Below are 17,174 nucleotides of genomic sequence, written 5' to 3'. Positions count from 1 at the left end.
ATCAGCACTGACCCTCCGATAGTGCAGTACTCCCTCAGCACTGACCCTCTGACACAGCAGTACTTCCTCAGCAATGACCCTCCGACAGTGCAGTACTCCCTCAGCACTGACCCACTGACAGTGAAGTACTCCCTCAGCACTGACTGTGCAGTACTACCTCAGCACTGACCCTCTGACAGCGCAGTACTCCCTCAGTACTGACCCTCCAACAGTGCAGTACTCCCTCAGCACTGACCATCTGACAGTGCAGATGCCCTCAGCACTGACCCTCCGACAGTGCAGTACTCCCTCAGCACTGACCATCCGACAGTGCAGATGCCCTCAGCACTGACCCTCCGACAGTGCTGTACTCCATCAGCACTGGCCCTCCAACACCGCAGTACTCCATCAGCACTGACCTTCCGACAGTGCAGTACTCCCTCAGCACTGACCCTCTGACACAGCAGTACTCTCTCAGCACTGACCCTCCAACAGTGCAGTACTCCCTCAGCACTGACACTCCGATAATGCAATACTCTGTCAGAACTGACCCTCCGACAGTGCAGTACTCCCTCAGTAGTGACCCTCCAACAGTGCAGTACTCCCTCAGTACAGACCCTCAGACAGTGCGGTAGTCTCTGAATACTAACCTTCCAATAGTGCGGTGCTCCTCTAGTACTGACCCTATGACAATACTGCACTCCCTCAGCACTGACCCTCTGACAGTGCAGTACTCCCTCAGCACTGACCCTCCCACAGAGCAGTACTCCCTTAGCACTGACCGTCCGACAGTGCAGTACTCCCTCAGCACTGACACTCCGACAATGCAGTACTCTATCAGCACATACCCTCTGAGAGTGCAGTGCTCCCTCAGCACTGACCCTCCAACAGTGCAGTACTCCCTTAGCACTCACCCTCTGACACAGCAGTATTCCCTCAGCACTGACCTTCCAATAGTGCAGTACTCCCTCACCACTGACCTTCCGACAGTGCAGTACTCCCTCAGCACTGACCCTCTGAAACAGCAGTACTCCCTCAGCACTGACCCTCCGACAGTGCTGTACTCCCACAGTAGTGACCCTCTGACAGTGAAGCATTCCCTCAGTACAGACCCTTACACAGTGCAGTACTCTCTGAGTACTAACCCTCCGATAGTGCGGTGCTCCCCTAGTACTGACCTAATGACAATGCTGCACTCCCTCAGCACTGACCCTCTGACAATGCTGCACACCCTCAGCACTGGCCCTCTGACAGTGCAGTGCTCCCTCAGCACTGACCCACCGATAATGCAGTACTCCCTCAGCACTGATCCACCGACAGTACAGTACCCCCTCAGCACTGACCCACCGATAATGCAGTACTCCCTCAGCACTGACCCTCCGACAGTGCAGTTCTCCCTCAGCACTGACCCTCCAACAGTGCAGATGCCCTCAGCACTGACCCTCTGACAGTGCAGTGCTCCCTCAGCACTGGCCCTCCGAAGTGCAGACACCCTCAGCACTGACCCTCCCACAGTTGAGATGCCCTCAGCACTGACCCACTGATCGAGCAGTACTACCTCAGCCCTGACACTTCGATAATGCAGTACTCCTTCAGCACTGGCCTTCAGACAGTGCAGTACTCCCTCAGCTCTGACCCTCTGACACAGCAGTACTTCCTCAGCAATGACCCTCCGACAGTGCAGTACTCCCTCAGCACTGACCCACCGACAGTGCATTACTCCCTCAGCACTGACCCACTGACAGTGCAGTACTCCCTCAGCACTGACCCTCTGACAGCGCAGTACTCCCTCAGTACTGACCCTCCAACAGTGCAGTACTCCCTCAGCACTGACCATCCGACAGTGCAGATGCCCTCAGCACTGACCCTCCGACAGTGCAGTACTCCCTCAGCACTGACCATCCGACAGTGCAGATGCCCTCAGCACTGACCCTCCGACAGTGCTGTACTCCATCAGCACTGGCCCTCCAACACCGCAGTACTCCATCAGCACTGACCCTCCGATAGTGCAGTACTCCCTCAGCATTGACCCTCTGACAGTGCAGTAGTCCCTCAGCACTGACCCTCAGACAGTGCAGTACTCCCTCGGTACTGATCCTCTGACATGCAGTACTCCCTCGATACTGACCCTTTGACAGTGTGTCAACCCCTCAGTGCTGATTCTCTGACAGTGTAGTACTCCCTCAGTACTGACCCTCCAACAGTGCAGTACTCCCTCAGCACTGACCCTCCCACAGTGCAGAGGCCCTCAGCACTGACCCTCCGACAGTGCAGTACTCCCTCAGCACTGACCCTCTGACACAGCAGTACTACCTCAGCACTGACCCTCCAACAGTGGAGTACTCCCTCAGCACTGACACTTCGATAATGCAGTACTCTCTCAGAACTGACCCTCCGACAGTGCAGTACTCACTCAGTAGTGACCCTCTGACAATGCAGCTTTCCCTCAGTACAGACCCTCAGATAGTGCAGTACTCTCCACGTACTAACCCTCCGATAGTGCGGTGCCTCCCTAGTATTGACCCTATGACAATGCTGCACTCCCTCAGCACTGACCCTCTGACAATGCTGCACTCTCTCAGCAGTGACCCACCGACAGTGCATTACTCCCTCAGCACTGACCCAACGACAGTGCAGACGCCCTCAGCACTGACAGTGCAGTACTACCTCCGCACTCACCCTCCCACAGTGCAGTACTCCCTCAGCACTGACCGTCCGACAGTGCAGTACTCCCTCAGCACTGACCTTCCGACAGTGCAGTACTCCCTCAGCACTGACCCTCTGACACAGCAGTACTCCCTCAGCACTGACCCTCCAACAGTGCAGTACTCCCTCAGCACTGACACTCCGATAATGCAATACTCTCTCAGAACTGACCCTCCGACAGTGCAGTACTCCCTCAGTAGTGACCCTCCAACAGTGCAGTACTCCCTCAGTACAGACCCTCAGACAGTGCGGTACTCTCTGAATTCTAAGCCTCCGATAGTGCGGTGCTCCCCTAGTACTGACCCTATGACAATACTGCACTCCCTTCGCACTGACCCTCTGACAATGCTGCACACCCTTAGCACTGACCGTCTGACAGTGCAGTACTCCCCCAGCACTGACCCACCGACAGTGCAGTACTCCCTCAGCAATGACCCACCGACAGTGCAGTACTCCATCAGCACTGACACTCCAACAGTGCAGTACTTCATCAGCACTTACCCACTGAGAGTGCAGTCCTACCTCAGGACTGAACCTCTGACACAGCAGTACTCCCTCAGCACGGACCCACTGACAGTGGAGTACTCCATCAGCACTGACATTCTGACAGTGCAGTACTCCCTCAGCACTGACCCTCCAACAGTGCAGTACTCCCTCAGCACTGACCCTCTGACACAGCAGTATTCCCTCAGCACTGACCCTCCAACAGTGCAGTACTCCCGCACCACTGACCTTCCGACAGTGCAGTACTCCCTCAGCACTGACCCTCTGACACTGCAGTACACCCTCAGCACTGACCCTCCAACAGTGCAGTACTCCCTTAGCACTGACCCTCTGACACAGCAGTACTCCCTCAGCACTGACCCTCCAAAAGTGCAGTACTCCCACAGTAGTGACCCTCTGACAGTGAAGCATTCCCTCAGTACAGACCCTTACACAGTGCAGTACTCTCTGAGTACTAACCCTCCACTAGTGTGGTGCTCCCCTAGTACTGACCCAATGACAATGTTGCACTCCCTCAGCACTGACCCTCTGACAATGCTGCACACCCTTAGCACTGACACTCTGACAGCGCAGTACTCCCTCAGCACTGATCCACCGACTGTACAGTACTCCCTCAGCACTGACCCACCGATAATGCAGTACTCCCTCAGCACTGACCCACCGACAGTGCAGTTCTCCCTCAGCACTGACCCTCCAACAGTGCAGATGCCCTCAGCACTGACCCTCTGACAGTTGAGATGCCCTCAGCACTGACCCACTGACCGAGCAGTACTACCTCAGCCCTGACACTTCAATAATGCAGTACTCCTTCAGCACTGGCCTTGAGACAGTGCAGTACTCCCTCAGCACTGACCCTCTGACACAGCAGTGCTCCATCAGCACTGTCCCTCCGACAGTGCAGCACTCCCTCACCACTGACCCACCGATAATGCAGCACTCCCTCAGCAATGACCCTCCAACAGTGCAGTACTCCCTCAGCACTGACCCACCGACAATGCATTACTTCCTCAGCACTGACCCACTGACAGTGCAGTACTCCCTCAGTACTGACCCTCTGACAGCGCAGTACTCCCTCAGTACTGACCCTCCAACACTGCAGTACTCCATCAGCACTGACTTTCCGACAGTGCAGTACCCCCTCAGCACTGACCCTCTGGTAGTGCAGAACTCCCTCACACTAGCCCTCTGACACAGCAGTACTCCCTCAGCACTGACCCTCCAACAGTTCAGTACTCCCTCTGCACTGACACTCCGATCATGCAATACTCTCGCAGAACTGACCCTCCGACAGTGCAGTACTCCCTCAGTAGTGACCCTCCAACAGTGCTGTACTCCCTCAGTAGTGACCCTCCGACAGTGCAGCATTCCCTCAGTACAGACTCTCAGACAGTGCGGTACTCTCTGAGTACTAACCCTCCGATAGTGCGGTGCTCCCCTAGTACTGACCCTATGACAATGCTGCACTCCCTCAGCACTGACCCTCTGACAATGCTGCACTCCCTCAGCACTGACCCACAGACAGTGCAGTCCTCCCTCAGCACTGACCCTCCAACAGTGCAGTACTCCCTCAGCAGTGACCTTCCGACAGTGCAGTACTCCATCAGTACAGACCCTCCCACAGTGCAGTACTCCCTCGGTACTGTCCCTTCGACACTGCGTCAACCCCTCAGTGCTGATTCTCTGACAGTGCAGTACTCACTCAGCGCTGACCTTCTGACAATGCAGCACTCCTTCGGTACAGACCCTGAAACTGTGCAGTACTCCCTCAGTACTCCCTCCTTCGACAATGCAATACTGCCCCAGTACTGACACTCCAACAGTGCGGTGCCCCCTCCTTACAGACCCTGCGACAATATGGTACTCCCTCAGTACTGACCCTCTGAAAGTACAGTACCTCCTCAGGACTGACCTTCTGACAGTGCAGTACTCCCTGAGCACTGATCCTCTGACAGTGCAGTACTCCCTCAGCACTGACCCACCGACAGTGCAGTTCTCCCTCAGCACTGACCCTCCAACAGTGCAGATGCCCTCAGCACTGACCCTCTGACAGTTGAGATGCCCTCAGCACTGACCCACTGACCGAGCAGTACTACCTCAGCCCTGACACTTCAATAATGCAGTACTCCTTCAGCACTGGCCTTGAGACAGTGCAGTACTCCCTCAGCACTGACCCTCTGACACAGCAGTGCTCCATCAGCACTGTCCCTCCGACAGTGCAGCACTCCCTCACCACTGACCCACCGATAATGCAGCACTCCCTCAGCAATGACCCTCCAACAGTGCAGTACTCCCTCAGCACTGACCCACCGACAATGCATTACTTCCTCAGCACTGACCCACTGACAGTGCAGTACTCCCTCAGTACTGACCCTCTGACAGCGCAGTACTCCCTCAGTACTGACCCTCCAACACTGCAGTACTCCATCAGCACTGACTTTCCGACAGTGCAGTACCCCCTCAGCACTGACCCTCTGGTAGTGCAGAACTCCCTCAGCACTGGCCCTCTGACACAGCAGTACTCCCTCAGCACTGACCCTCCAACAGTTCAGTACTCCCTCTGCACTGACACTCCGATCATGCAATACTCTCGCAGAACTGACCCTCCGACAGTGCAGTACTCCCTCAGTAGTGACCCTCCAACAGTGCTGTACTCCCTCAGTAGTGACCCTCCGACAGTGCAGCATTCCCTCAGTACAGACTCTCAGACAGTGCGGTACTCTCTGAGTACTAACCCTCCGATAGTGCGGTGCTCCCCTAGTACTGACCCTATGACAATGCTGCACTCCCTCAGCACTGACCCTCTGACAATGCTGCACTCCCTCAGCACTGACCCACAGACAGTGCAGTCCTCCCTCAGCACTGACCCTCCAACAGTGCAGTACTCCCTCAGCAGTGACCTTCCGACAGTGCAGTACTCCATCAGTACAGACCCTCCCACAGTGCAGTACTCCCTCGGTACTGTCCCTTCGACACTGTGTCAACCCCTCAGTGCTGATTCTCTGACAGTGCAGTACTCACTCAGCGCTGACCTTCTGACAATGCAGCACTCCTTCGGTACAGACCCTGAAACTGTGCAGTACTCCCTCAGTACTCCCTCCTTCGACAATGCAATACTGCCCCAGTACTGACACTCCAACAGTGCGGTGCCCCCTCCTTACAGACCCTGCGACAATATGGTACTCCCTCAGTACTGACCCTCTGAAAGTACAGTACCTCCTCAGGACTGACCTTCTGACAGTGCAGTACTCCCTGAGCACTGATCCTCTGACAGTGCAGTACTCCCTCAGCACTGACCTTCCGACAGTGCAGGATTCCCTCAGCACGGATCCTCCAACAGTGCAGTACTCCATCAGCACTGACCCACCGACAGTGCAGTACTCCCTCAGCACTGACCCACCGACAGTGCAGTAGTCCCTCAGCACTGACCCACCGACAGTGCAGTAGTCCCTCAGCACTGACCCTCCGACAGTGCAGTTCTACCTCAGCACTGACCCTCTGACAGTGCAGTTCTACCTCAGCACTGACCCTCTGACAGTGCAGTGCTCCCTCAGCACTGATCCTCTGACAGTGCAGTACTCCCATAGTAGTGACCCTCTGACAGTGCAGCATTCCCTCAGTATAGACCCTTACACAGTGCAGTAATCTCTGAGTACTAACCCTCCAATATTGCGTTGCTCCCCTAGTACTGACCCTATGACAATGCTGCACTCCCTCAGCACTGACCCTCTGACAATTCTGCACACCCTCAGCACTGATCCTCTGACAGTGCAGTACTCCCTCAGTAGTGACCCTCCAACAGTGCAGTACTCCCACAGTAGTGACCCTCCGACAGTGCAGCATTCCCTCAGTACAGACCCTCAGACAGTGCAGTACTCTCTGAGTACTAACCCTCCAATAGTGCGTTGCTCCCCTAGGACTGACCCTATGACAATGCTGCACTCCCTCAGCACTGACCCTCTGACAGTGCAGTACTCTCTCAGCACTGACCTTCTGACAATGCAGCACTCCTTCGGTACAGACCCTCAGACAGTGCAGTACTCACTCAGCACTGACCCTCCGACAGTGCAGTGCTCCCTCGGTCCTCACCCTTCGACAGTGTGTCAACCCCTCAGTGATGATTCTCTGACCGTGCAGTACTCCCTCACTACTGACCCTTCGACAATGCAATACTGCCCCAGTACTGATACTCCAATAGTGCAGTGCCCCCTCCTTACAGACCCTGTGTCAATATGGTAGTCCCTCAATACTGTCCCTCTCAAAGTACAGTACCTCCTCAGGACTGACCTTCTGACAGTGTAGTACTCCCGCAGCACTGACCTTCCGACAGTGCAGTACTCCCTCAGCACTGACCTTCCTACAGTGCAGTACTCCCTCAGTACTGATCCTCTGACAGTGCAGTACTCCCTCAGCACTGACCTCCCGACAGTGCAGTACTCCCTCAGTACTGTCCCTCTGACAGTGCAGTACTCCCTCAGCACCTACCCTCCAACAGTGCAGTACTCCCTCAGCACCTACCCTCCAACAGTGCAGTACTCCCTCAGCACTGACCCACCGACAGTGCAGTACTCCCTCAGCACTTACCCTCCAACAGTGCAGTACTCCCTCAGCACTGTCCCTCCGACAGTGCAGTGTTCCCTCAACACTGACGCTCTGATAATGCAGTACTCTCTCAGTAGTGACCCTCCGACAATGCTGCACTCCCCCAGCACTGACCCTCTGACAATGCTGCACTCCCTCAGCACTGACCATCTGACAGTGCAGTACTCCCTTGGTACTGACCCTTTGACGGTGCAGTACTCCCTCGATACTGACCCTCTCACTGTGCAGTACGCCCTCGGTACTGACCCTCTAACAGTGCAGTACTCCCTCGGTACTGACCCTCCGACAGTGTGGCAACCTCTCAGTGCTGATTCTCTGACAGTGCAGTACACCCTCAGCGCTGACCCTCTGACAGTGCATCACTCCTCAATACAGACCCTCAGATAGTGCAGTACTCTCTGAGTACTAACCCTTCGATATTGCGGTGCTCCCCTAGTTCTGATCCTATAACAATGCTGCACTCCCTCAGCACTGACCCTCAGACAGTGCAGTACTCCCTCAGCACTGACCCTCTTATGGTGCATTAGTCCTTCAATACTGACACTCTGACAGTGCAGTACTCCCTCAGTACTGACCCTTCGACAATGCAATACTGCCCTAGTACTGACACTCAAATAGTGCGATGCCCCCTCATTACTGACCCTGTGACAATATGGTACTCCCTCAGTACTGACCCTCTGACAGTACAGTACCTCATCAGGACTGACCTTCTGACAGTGCAGTTCTGCCTAAGTACTGGCCCTCAGATAGTGCAGTACTCCTTCAGTACTGACTGTATGACAATGCAGCACTCCCTCAGCACTGAACCTATGACATAACAGTACTCCCTCAGCACTGACTCTATGACAATACAGTATTCCCTCAGCACTGACTCTCCAACAGTACAGCACCCCCTCAGCACTGACCCTCCGACAGTACAGCAACCCCTCAGCACTGACCCTCTGATAGTGTAGCGCTCCCTCAGTACAGACCCTAAAACAATGTAGCACTCCCTCAGCACTGACCTTATGACAATACAGCACACCCTCAGTATTGATCCTCTGACAGTGCAGCACTCCCTCAGTGCTGACCCTATGACAATATAGCACTCCCTTAGTACTGACTCTCTGACAGTGCCACAGTCACTTGCTACTGATCCTTTCATAGTGCAGCACTCTCCCTATGATAATGCAGTACTCCATCAGTAGTGACTCTGACAGTACAGCACTCCCTCAGTGCTGATCCTCTTGCAATGCAGAGGACTGCTAATACTGCATAGGGATTGAAAGCCTGAAATTTTATGCTCAACATCTTCTAGTGGGACTTTGCCCCATAACCTTCTAATTTGGGAGATCAACCATTCAAAGCTGATACCATCTGATTTCCCAATCACTCACAATAACATTGCTCTAATTTAACTCACACATTCTAAAGAGAAAGCATTGATTTAGCAACTTGCTCGATATGAGGTTGGTTTGTTCAGTAAGATGGTTAATAATATTGAGCATCTCCAACAGCACAGAATTAGTTCCAAGGTTACCATGAAAGTCCCAGACTGTTGATGTTACCTCTTGTCTGAGTTGTGGTGACCCTCAGGTTAAAACACCACCAGTCATCTCTCTCTCAACTGAGGGTGCAGCCTAATTGTCCCCTAGGGAGTTTATCTTTACTTTATCCTCATAAATGAACAATGTGATATGAGTTTCAGTACCATGGTGATGCCAGGTATGTAGGTGGTATGTCTAAACAACTGTTTGCTTTTTATGACAAAACAAATGCTTGCTCAACTTGCCTTGCCTGTTCAAATATTTGAGTAGGTACCATTCTCCACCACCACCACCCCCACAACTTGTCACCAGGTTTCTCTGTTCCTGCACCACCTTAGAACTGTACCCTTCAGTTTATATTGTCTCAACTCATTCTCCTTTTGAAATACACAGCACTTCACATATCTCCGTGTTACATTTCATCTGCCTATTTAACTAGCCATTCTTCGTCTTCCTGAAATTTATCATGATCCTCTTATAAAGATTGAATGTACAGCGAGTGAAAGCAATGGACAGAATCGGCCAGTTGGTATTTGGATTAGGCTCCAGATACTTGAGTTCCAACCTGCAGCACATTTGGAACCCATCTCAAACTAACAGTCGTGAGTATTGCCTTTTGCAAGTGTGAGTTTTTAAACAGTTTTGTTGATGTTGTCAGATCTGTCAGAATTGGAGTAGTCAGACTTGAGCTTCAGAGATTGTCTCAGAAGAAACAATGCTGCTGAATACATTGATAGCTTCATTGTTCAAACACCTCAAAGGCAATAACAATTAAGACCATTCCACTAATAAACTGACTCAAACCTGCCTTCCCCCAGTTTTCAATAGAGTGACAAAGACTTGAATGAGACCCAGTGCCCAATTAATACTCAGACACTCATTAAACAAAGTGGAAGCTGACCTCCAGTCAGACTGACATATTCTGGAAAATTCCATCATATGACCTCCCACTTCCATCCAACTGTCACTGGTAACCTAGTATGTCCATCATGGCAATGCTCCACCTTCCTGCATTGATTTAAAAACACCAGAAACTATCAGCAAATTGGATGACTCATGACTGACAGCTTGTCATAAAGCCTTTTCTCCATCTCCAATATTTTTTAGAACCAAGAAACAGAAATCTTCAAAGGAAGCAGAAAGACTCTCTTGGGTTGCTCAAAACTGTTTCTAAATGGATCTTAAATTCCTGGAAAGTCCCCAACAATCCTGGAGGCTCAGCAACCTGACTAGGAAGTGACAATCATATTTAAGTGCCCAGTTGCCACACCTCCAGATATTCAATTCCGGGACACTTTGGGAGAAAGAACAACTTGCGTTTTGAAGGGCAGGCAAACTGCAGATCAAGTCATTTGAATGTTGCATTCAGCAAATTAGCAATTGAAATGCAACACCCTTTAGGAATATTAAACACAAAACCAGGGCTTTGCATTAGTTAATTGAATGACCTTGCCTGGTTCACTGACTCATAAAAACATCAGCATTCAGCCCACAGCTCAGCCACCTTCAACACTGACCACCTCTTACAAGTACAAACAGCACATCCAAAAAGCACGTCATTGGCAGGCTGCCAAGGTTTGTACATGACATTTCAGAATCACTTTTAAAATTTAAGCTCCTGTTTTCATATCCCTCCATGGCTTCACCATTGCGCATCTCCAATCTCCTCCAGCTTCACAGCTGTGTTACATGTACAATCCTATACTGCGAGAGATAAGGGGTCTGACATTTAATGCAGAGATAAGAAAGATTTTTTTTCTCTTGGTGAGATGTTAATCTTTGGAATTCTCTTCCACAGAAAGCAGTGAGGGCTATATTCAGTGGTAAGTTAGATTTTCGATTGACAAAGGATTATGCTGGAAGGCAGAGTTAAGGCCACAATCAAATCAGCTGTGGTCTTATTGAGGGTGGAACAGGCTTGATTGACCCAATGGTCTGCCCTTGTTGCTATTTCTAATGATCGTATAAAACAGAGCTTTGAAACATAGGGAGCATGTTAGCAGGTCTTAGGGCCCTTGGGTGTGCACGCGCGCGTGCGCGCACACACACACACACACACACACACACACACTATATGGTTTAAAGTGAATGTAACATCACTAGATTAGAGATACACCTGTATCACATCAGGAGTCCTTTCAGTTCATACTTGTTTTGAGAACCACGTCACTCACCCACAACCTTTGGTACATGACGCACTCTACCACTAAAATATTACACTTCAAAGGCAAGCAGTTCAGGGTTCATGTGTGAGGAACCTAATGCAAGCCCTCAAATGTTGACATCTCTTATATCATCAGTACTCCCACTAGTTACTAGTGGTGGACTGGAAGGGTCGGTGTTGGGTCCACTGCTGTTCATCATTTTTATAAACGACCTGGGTGAGGGCGTAGAAGGGTGGGTTAGTAAATTTGCAGACGACACTAAGGTCGGTGCAGTTATGGATAGTGACGAAGGATGTTGTAGGTTACAGAGTGACATAGATAAGTTGTAGAGCTGGGCTGAGAGGTGGCAAATGGAGTTTAATGCAGACAAGTGTGAGATGATTCACTTTGGTCGGAGTAACCGGAATGCAAAGTACTGGGCTAATGGTAAGATTCTTGGTAGTGTAGATGAGCAGAGAAAACTCGGTGTCCAGGTATACAGATCCTTGAAAGTTGCCACCCAGGTTGACAGGGTTGTTAAGAAGGCATAGAGTGTTTTAGCTTTTATTTATAGAGGGATTGAGTTCCGGAACCATGAGGTTATGCTGCAGCTGTACAAAACTCTGGTGAGGCCACACTTGGAGGATTGTGTACAGTTCTGGTCACTGTATTATAAGAAGGATATGGAAGCTTTGGAAAAGGTGCAGAGGAGATTTACAAGGATGTTGCCTGGTATGGAGGGAAGGTCTTATGAGGAAAGGCTGAGGGACTTGAGGCTGTTTTTGTTGGAGAGAAGAAGGTTGAGAGGTGACTTAATAGAGACATATAAGATAATCAGAGGGTTAGATAGGGTGGACAGGGAGAGCCTTTTTCCAAGTATGGTGACGGCGAGCATGAGGGGGCATAGCTTTAAATTGAGGGGTGATAGATATAGGACAGATGTCAGAGGTAGTTTCTTTACTCAGAGAGTAGTAAGGGTATGGAATGCTTTGCCTGAAACGGTAGTAGATTCACCAACTTTAAGTACATTTAAGTCGTCATTGGACAAGCATGTGGACGTACATGGAATAGTGTAGGTTAGATGTGCTTCAGATTGGTATGACAGGTCGGGGCAACATAGAGGGCCGAAGGGCCTGTACTGCGCTGTAATGTTCTATGTACTCAGCCAGGGTTATATACTCAAGAAAGGTTCCTTGAGTTGTTCAGCCTGAACAAAACCAACACATTAGGCTTTGAGTAAAAACATAGAAAAATAAAAACAGGGAACACAAAAAATTAACACAAAGTATGACATAGAATGTGATTATTCAATGCAACAATTTCAGTCATTGAAGATGGAATTGATTGGCTGATATCTCAACCATAATCATAGAATCCTTTGTTACGGACTAGGTCAGATCACTCAAAACATTAAGCAGGCAGCCCAGACCATCACTTTGCAACTTGTTTCAGTAAGTGTACAGTGAAAATTCCCCGGAGTATGTTAGTGAGGTTGACTACCAAGTTTCAAAACAGACAAAAATTTATTTACAAGATTACACAATGAAACACAAAGAACAGAATAGAGAACCCTGACACGACAGAACTCAGTCTATCCAAACTAGACTTAATTATGCTGTTCCAAATATATTTACAACAGTCCCAATAAGCAAACCCCCTTAAAAACCAGCATAAATGGAACAGATGGTTACAGGTTGAAGTTAGAAGGGCAGAGAGACAGAGAGTTTGTTTCCACACAGCTCACTGTTGAACTCCCAACCAGTTCTGGACTGAACTAAACTGCTCAGTTAGAGGTGACCACAGGTTACTTCTAAAACACGACCACTTTGGCCTGAAGTCTCATCTGTTTACATATAAACAAAAAGGCCTCTCAATACCCTATAATCTGTACCAAACCAGTCTAATCGGCATCGAGAGCAGTTTATTACCCCTCTGACAAAAACCAAGGACACAGTATCCTTGAGAAAAGAATCAGCTTTTAGAAAAAAAAAGAAACCAGCTTTGTGACACCTCCCCCCTCTAAAAAAAAGAACCAAAAGATGGCTTCATTTTTAAAACCCTTCAAAAACCCAGTTAGTAGTCTAAACACACATATACACTATACTAACTATAAACATGCAAACATGCACAACCACATGCAAATTCAGGCTGTGGTACACCCACCACCGAATGCCCCTGTATCTTATTCAAGTCTCGATAATGCATCGGCAATCATGTTTTCGTGACCTGCCACATGCCCAATTGTCAAATTAAATGGCTACAACAACAAGTTCCGTCTAAACAGTCTGACATTTTTGTCCTTAAATTTTTCCACAAATGTCAATAGGTTATGATCAGTGTATGTGATAGTCTCAGATGCATTGCTGGTAATATAAACACTGAAATGTTGTAATGCCAACACCAAAACCAGGCTTAAAGTATCTTTCTCCACTGTTGAATATTTCTGTTAATGAACGTTCAACATCCTGGGAAAATACCCGATGGGTCTTTCTACCCCTTTGTCATCCTCCTGCAGTAGCACTGCACTGACACTCACATCACTGGCATTGATAGCCATCTTGAAAGGCTTTGTGTAATCTGGTGTGGCTAATACTGGGTTAACACAGTTTTTAGGCTGGCACATGCCTTTTTACAGTCCACTGTCCACTGAAAACTCTTGCCCTTTTTTGAATAATTCAGTGATTGGAGCAGCCACACTGCTAAAGTCTGGCACAAACCTTCGTAAAATCCACTCAATCCCAGGAACCGTAGGACTGCTTTTTTTGTCGACGGTGTGAGAAATTCCCCATTTCATTTTTGCATCATGTGGGGCCATTTGTCAATGTCCAGTAACATGGCCCAGGAAGGTGAGTTGGGCTTTGGCAAATTCACTTTTAGCTAGGTTTACCACCACGTCTGCTTTCTGAAGTTGATTGAACACGTCGATAAATGCTGTAAATGTTCTTTCTGTGAGTGACTAAAAATCACCAGGTCATCGATGTACACCACACAGTTGGGTAATCCGGCAATGATCTTATTAGTCAGTCTCTGAAAAGTGGTTGGAGTGTTTTTCATACCAAATCGCATGTCTTTGAACTTAAGTTGTCCATTTGGTGTTAGGAAAGCTGAAATTGACTTTGTTCTTTCTGACAGGGGACTTGCCAGTAGCATCTGAGCAATTCCAACTTAGAAATGTATGTTGCTTGTCCCACTTTTTTAACACAGTCCTCCAACCATGGGATTGGATATGCATCAGTCTTTGTAACAGCGCTGCCTTTGTGATAGTCCACATATAACTGTTGGATACCATCTGGCAATGGCACCATAATTATGGGTAAGCTCCAGTCACTGTAACTCAATTATGCCATCTTGGAGCATACACTCTATCTCCTTCTGAACCTGTGACAACTTTAGAGGGTTATGCCTATAAGGATGTTGGCAAAAGTGAGGACTGCAGATGCTGGAAATCAGAATCTAGATTAGCGAGGTGCTGGAAAAGCACAGCAGTTCAGGCAGCATCTGAGGAGCAGGAAAATCAACGTTTTGGGCAAAAGCCCTTCGTCAGGAATGAAAGCGGGGAGCATCCGGGGTGGAGAGATAAATGGGAGGAGCATGGGGCTGTGGAGAAGGTAGCCAAGAGTACAATAGGTGGATGGGGATGGGGATGGGGATGAAAGTGATAGGTCAGAGAGGAGGATGGAGCGGATCAGTGGGAAGGAAGATTGGCAGGTAGGACAGGTCATGAGGATGGTGCTGAGCTGGAAGGTTGGAACTGGGGTAAAGTGGGGGAGGGGAAATGAGGAAACTGGTGAAGTCCACATTGATGCCCTGGGTTTGAAGTGTCCCGTGGCGGACGATGAGGCGTTCTTCCTTCAGGCGTCGGGTGGTGAGCGGAGTGGCGGTGGAGGAGGCTCAGGACCTACATGACCTCAGCAGAGTGGGAAGGAGAATTGAAACGTTGAACCACGGGGCGGTGGAGTTGATTGGTGCGGGTGTCCCGTAGATGTTCCATAAAATGCTCTGCGAGAAGATGTCCAGTCTCTCCAATGTAGAGGAGACCGTATTGGGAGCAACGGATACAATAAATGACTTTGGTGGTTGTGCAGGTGAATCTTTGATGGATGTGGAAGGCTCCTTTGGGGCCTTGGATGGAGGTGAGGGAGGAGGTTTGGGCACAGGTTTTGGGATTCCTGCGGTGGCTGGGGAAGGTGCCAGGAGGGGACGGTGGGTTGTTGGGGGAGTGTTAACCTGACCAGCTGGTCACAAAGGGAGCAGTCTTTGTGGAAAGTGGAAAGGGGTGGGGAGGGAAATATATCCCTGGTGGTGGGGTCTGTTTGGAGGTGGTGGAAATGTCGGCGGATGGTGCGGTTTATGCGGAGGTTGATAGGGTGTGAGGACTTGGGGGGGGGGGGTGTGTCTGCCCTCGTTACAGTTGGAGGGGTGGTGTTTGAGGGCAGAGGTGCAGGATGTGGATGAGATGCGTTGGAGGGCATCATCAACCACGTGGGAAGCAAAATTGCGGTCTCTAAAGAAGGAGGCAATCTGTTGTATCCTGTGGTGGAACTGATCCACCTGGGTTCAGATACGGCAGAGGCGGAGGAATTGGGAATCCGGGATAGCATTTTTGCAGGAGGTCGGGTGGGAAGAGGTGTAATCCAGGTAGCTGTGGGAGTCAGTGGGTTTGTAAAAAAAAAAATCAGTGTCAAGTCGGATGGAGATGGAGATGGAGAGGTCCAGGAAGGGGAGGGAGGTGTCAGAGATGGTCCAGGTAAATTTAAGGTCAGGGTAGAATGTATTGGTGAAGTTGATGAACTGCTCAACTTCCTCGTGGGAGCAAGAGGTGGTGCCGATGCAGTCATCAATGTAGCGGAGGAAGAGGTGGGGAGTGGTGCCGGTGTAATGACGGAAGATGGACTGTTCTATGTAGCCAACAAAGAGACAGGCATTGCTGGGGCCCATACGTGTGCCCATGGCTACCCCTTCGGTCTGGAGGAAGTGGGAGGATTCAAAGGAGAAATTGTTAAGGGTGAGGACCAGTTCAGCCAAATGAATGAGAGTGTCAGTGAAAGGGTACTATTGGGGATGTCGGGAGAGGAAGAAACAGAGGGCTTGGAGGCCCTGGTCATGGCGGATGGAGGTGTAGAGGGTTTGGATGTCCATGGTGGAGATGAGGCATTGGGGGCTGGGGAAACGGAAGTCTTGGAGGAGGTGGAGGGCATGGGTGGTGTATTGAACATATGTGGGGAATTCCTGGACTAGGGGGGAAAGGACAGTATCGAGGTAGATGGAGATGAGTTCGGTGGGGCAGGAGCAGGCTGAGACAATGGGTTGGCCAGGGTGGTCAGGCTTGTGAATCTTGGGAAGAATAAAATCGGAACAGCATCTCCTATTCTGCATCATGCAGAGTTAGGTTAGTACTTCCCAGTTTATTTCCGCATATCTCCCCACATGATAGTAATAACTCTTTCAGGTAACTCCGATTTTTTTGTGGAAGGTAACTCAATAATTTATCCCAATTTTTGATAACTTCCTCGTTGTCCAATTTGATTTGAGGAATGTCCAATTCAGAATGCTCTGAGCTTGGTTCTTCCTTCTGTAATCATTAACACCTTCTCCTCTTGCTTTCCTTCCCTATCAAAATACCTTTTGAGCATATTCCCATGATACACTCTGTGAGATTTCATAATCAGCTCATAATCATCAGCCACTTCAGCTGCTAACCTTGCTGTTTTAACTC

At 49.9% G+C, this 17,174-nt stretch overlaps 1 protein-coding gene across 4 annotated transcripts in view; it reads right to left on the bottom strand.

Annotated features, from left to right (window-relative positions):
- Positions 1-17,174, bottom strand: part of LOC140463911 (epsin-2-like) — a 147,566-nt gene that overhangs the window by 108,895 nt on the left and 21,497 nt on the right. The window lies entirely within an intron of this gene.

Source organism: Chiloscyllium punctatum, chromosome 39, assembly GCF_047496795.1.
Source record: "Chiloscyllium punctatum isolate Juve2018m chromosome 39, sChiPun1.3, whole genome shotgun sequence".
Lineage (NCBI taxonomy): Eukaryota > Metazoa > Chordata > Chondrichthyes > Orectolobiformes > Hemiscylliidae > Chiloscyllium > Chiloscyllium punctatum.
This window is presented reverse-complemented; position numbering and strand designations above follow the sequence as displayed.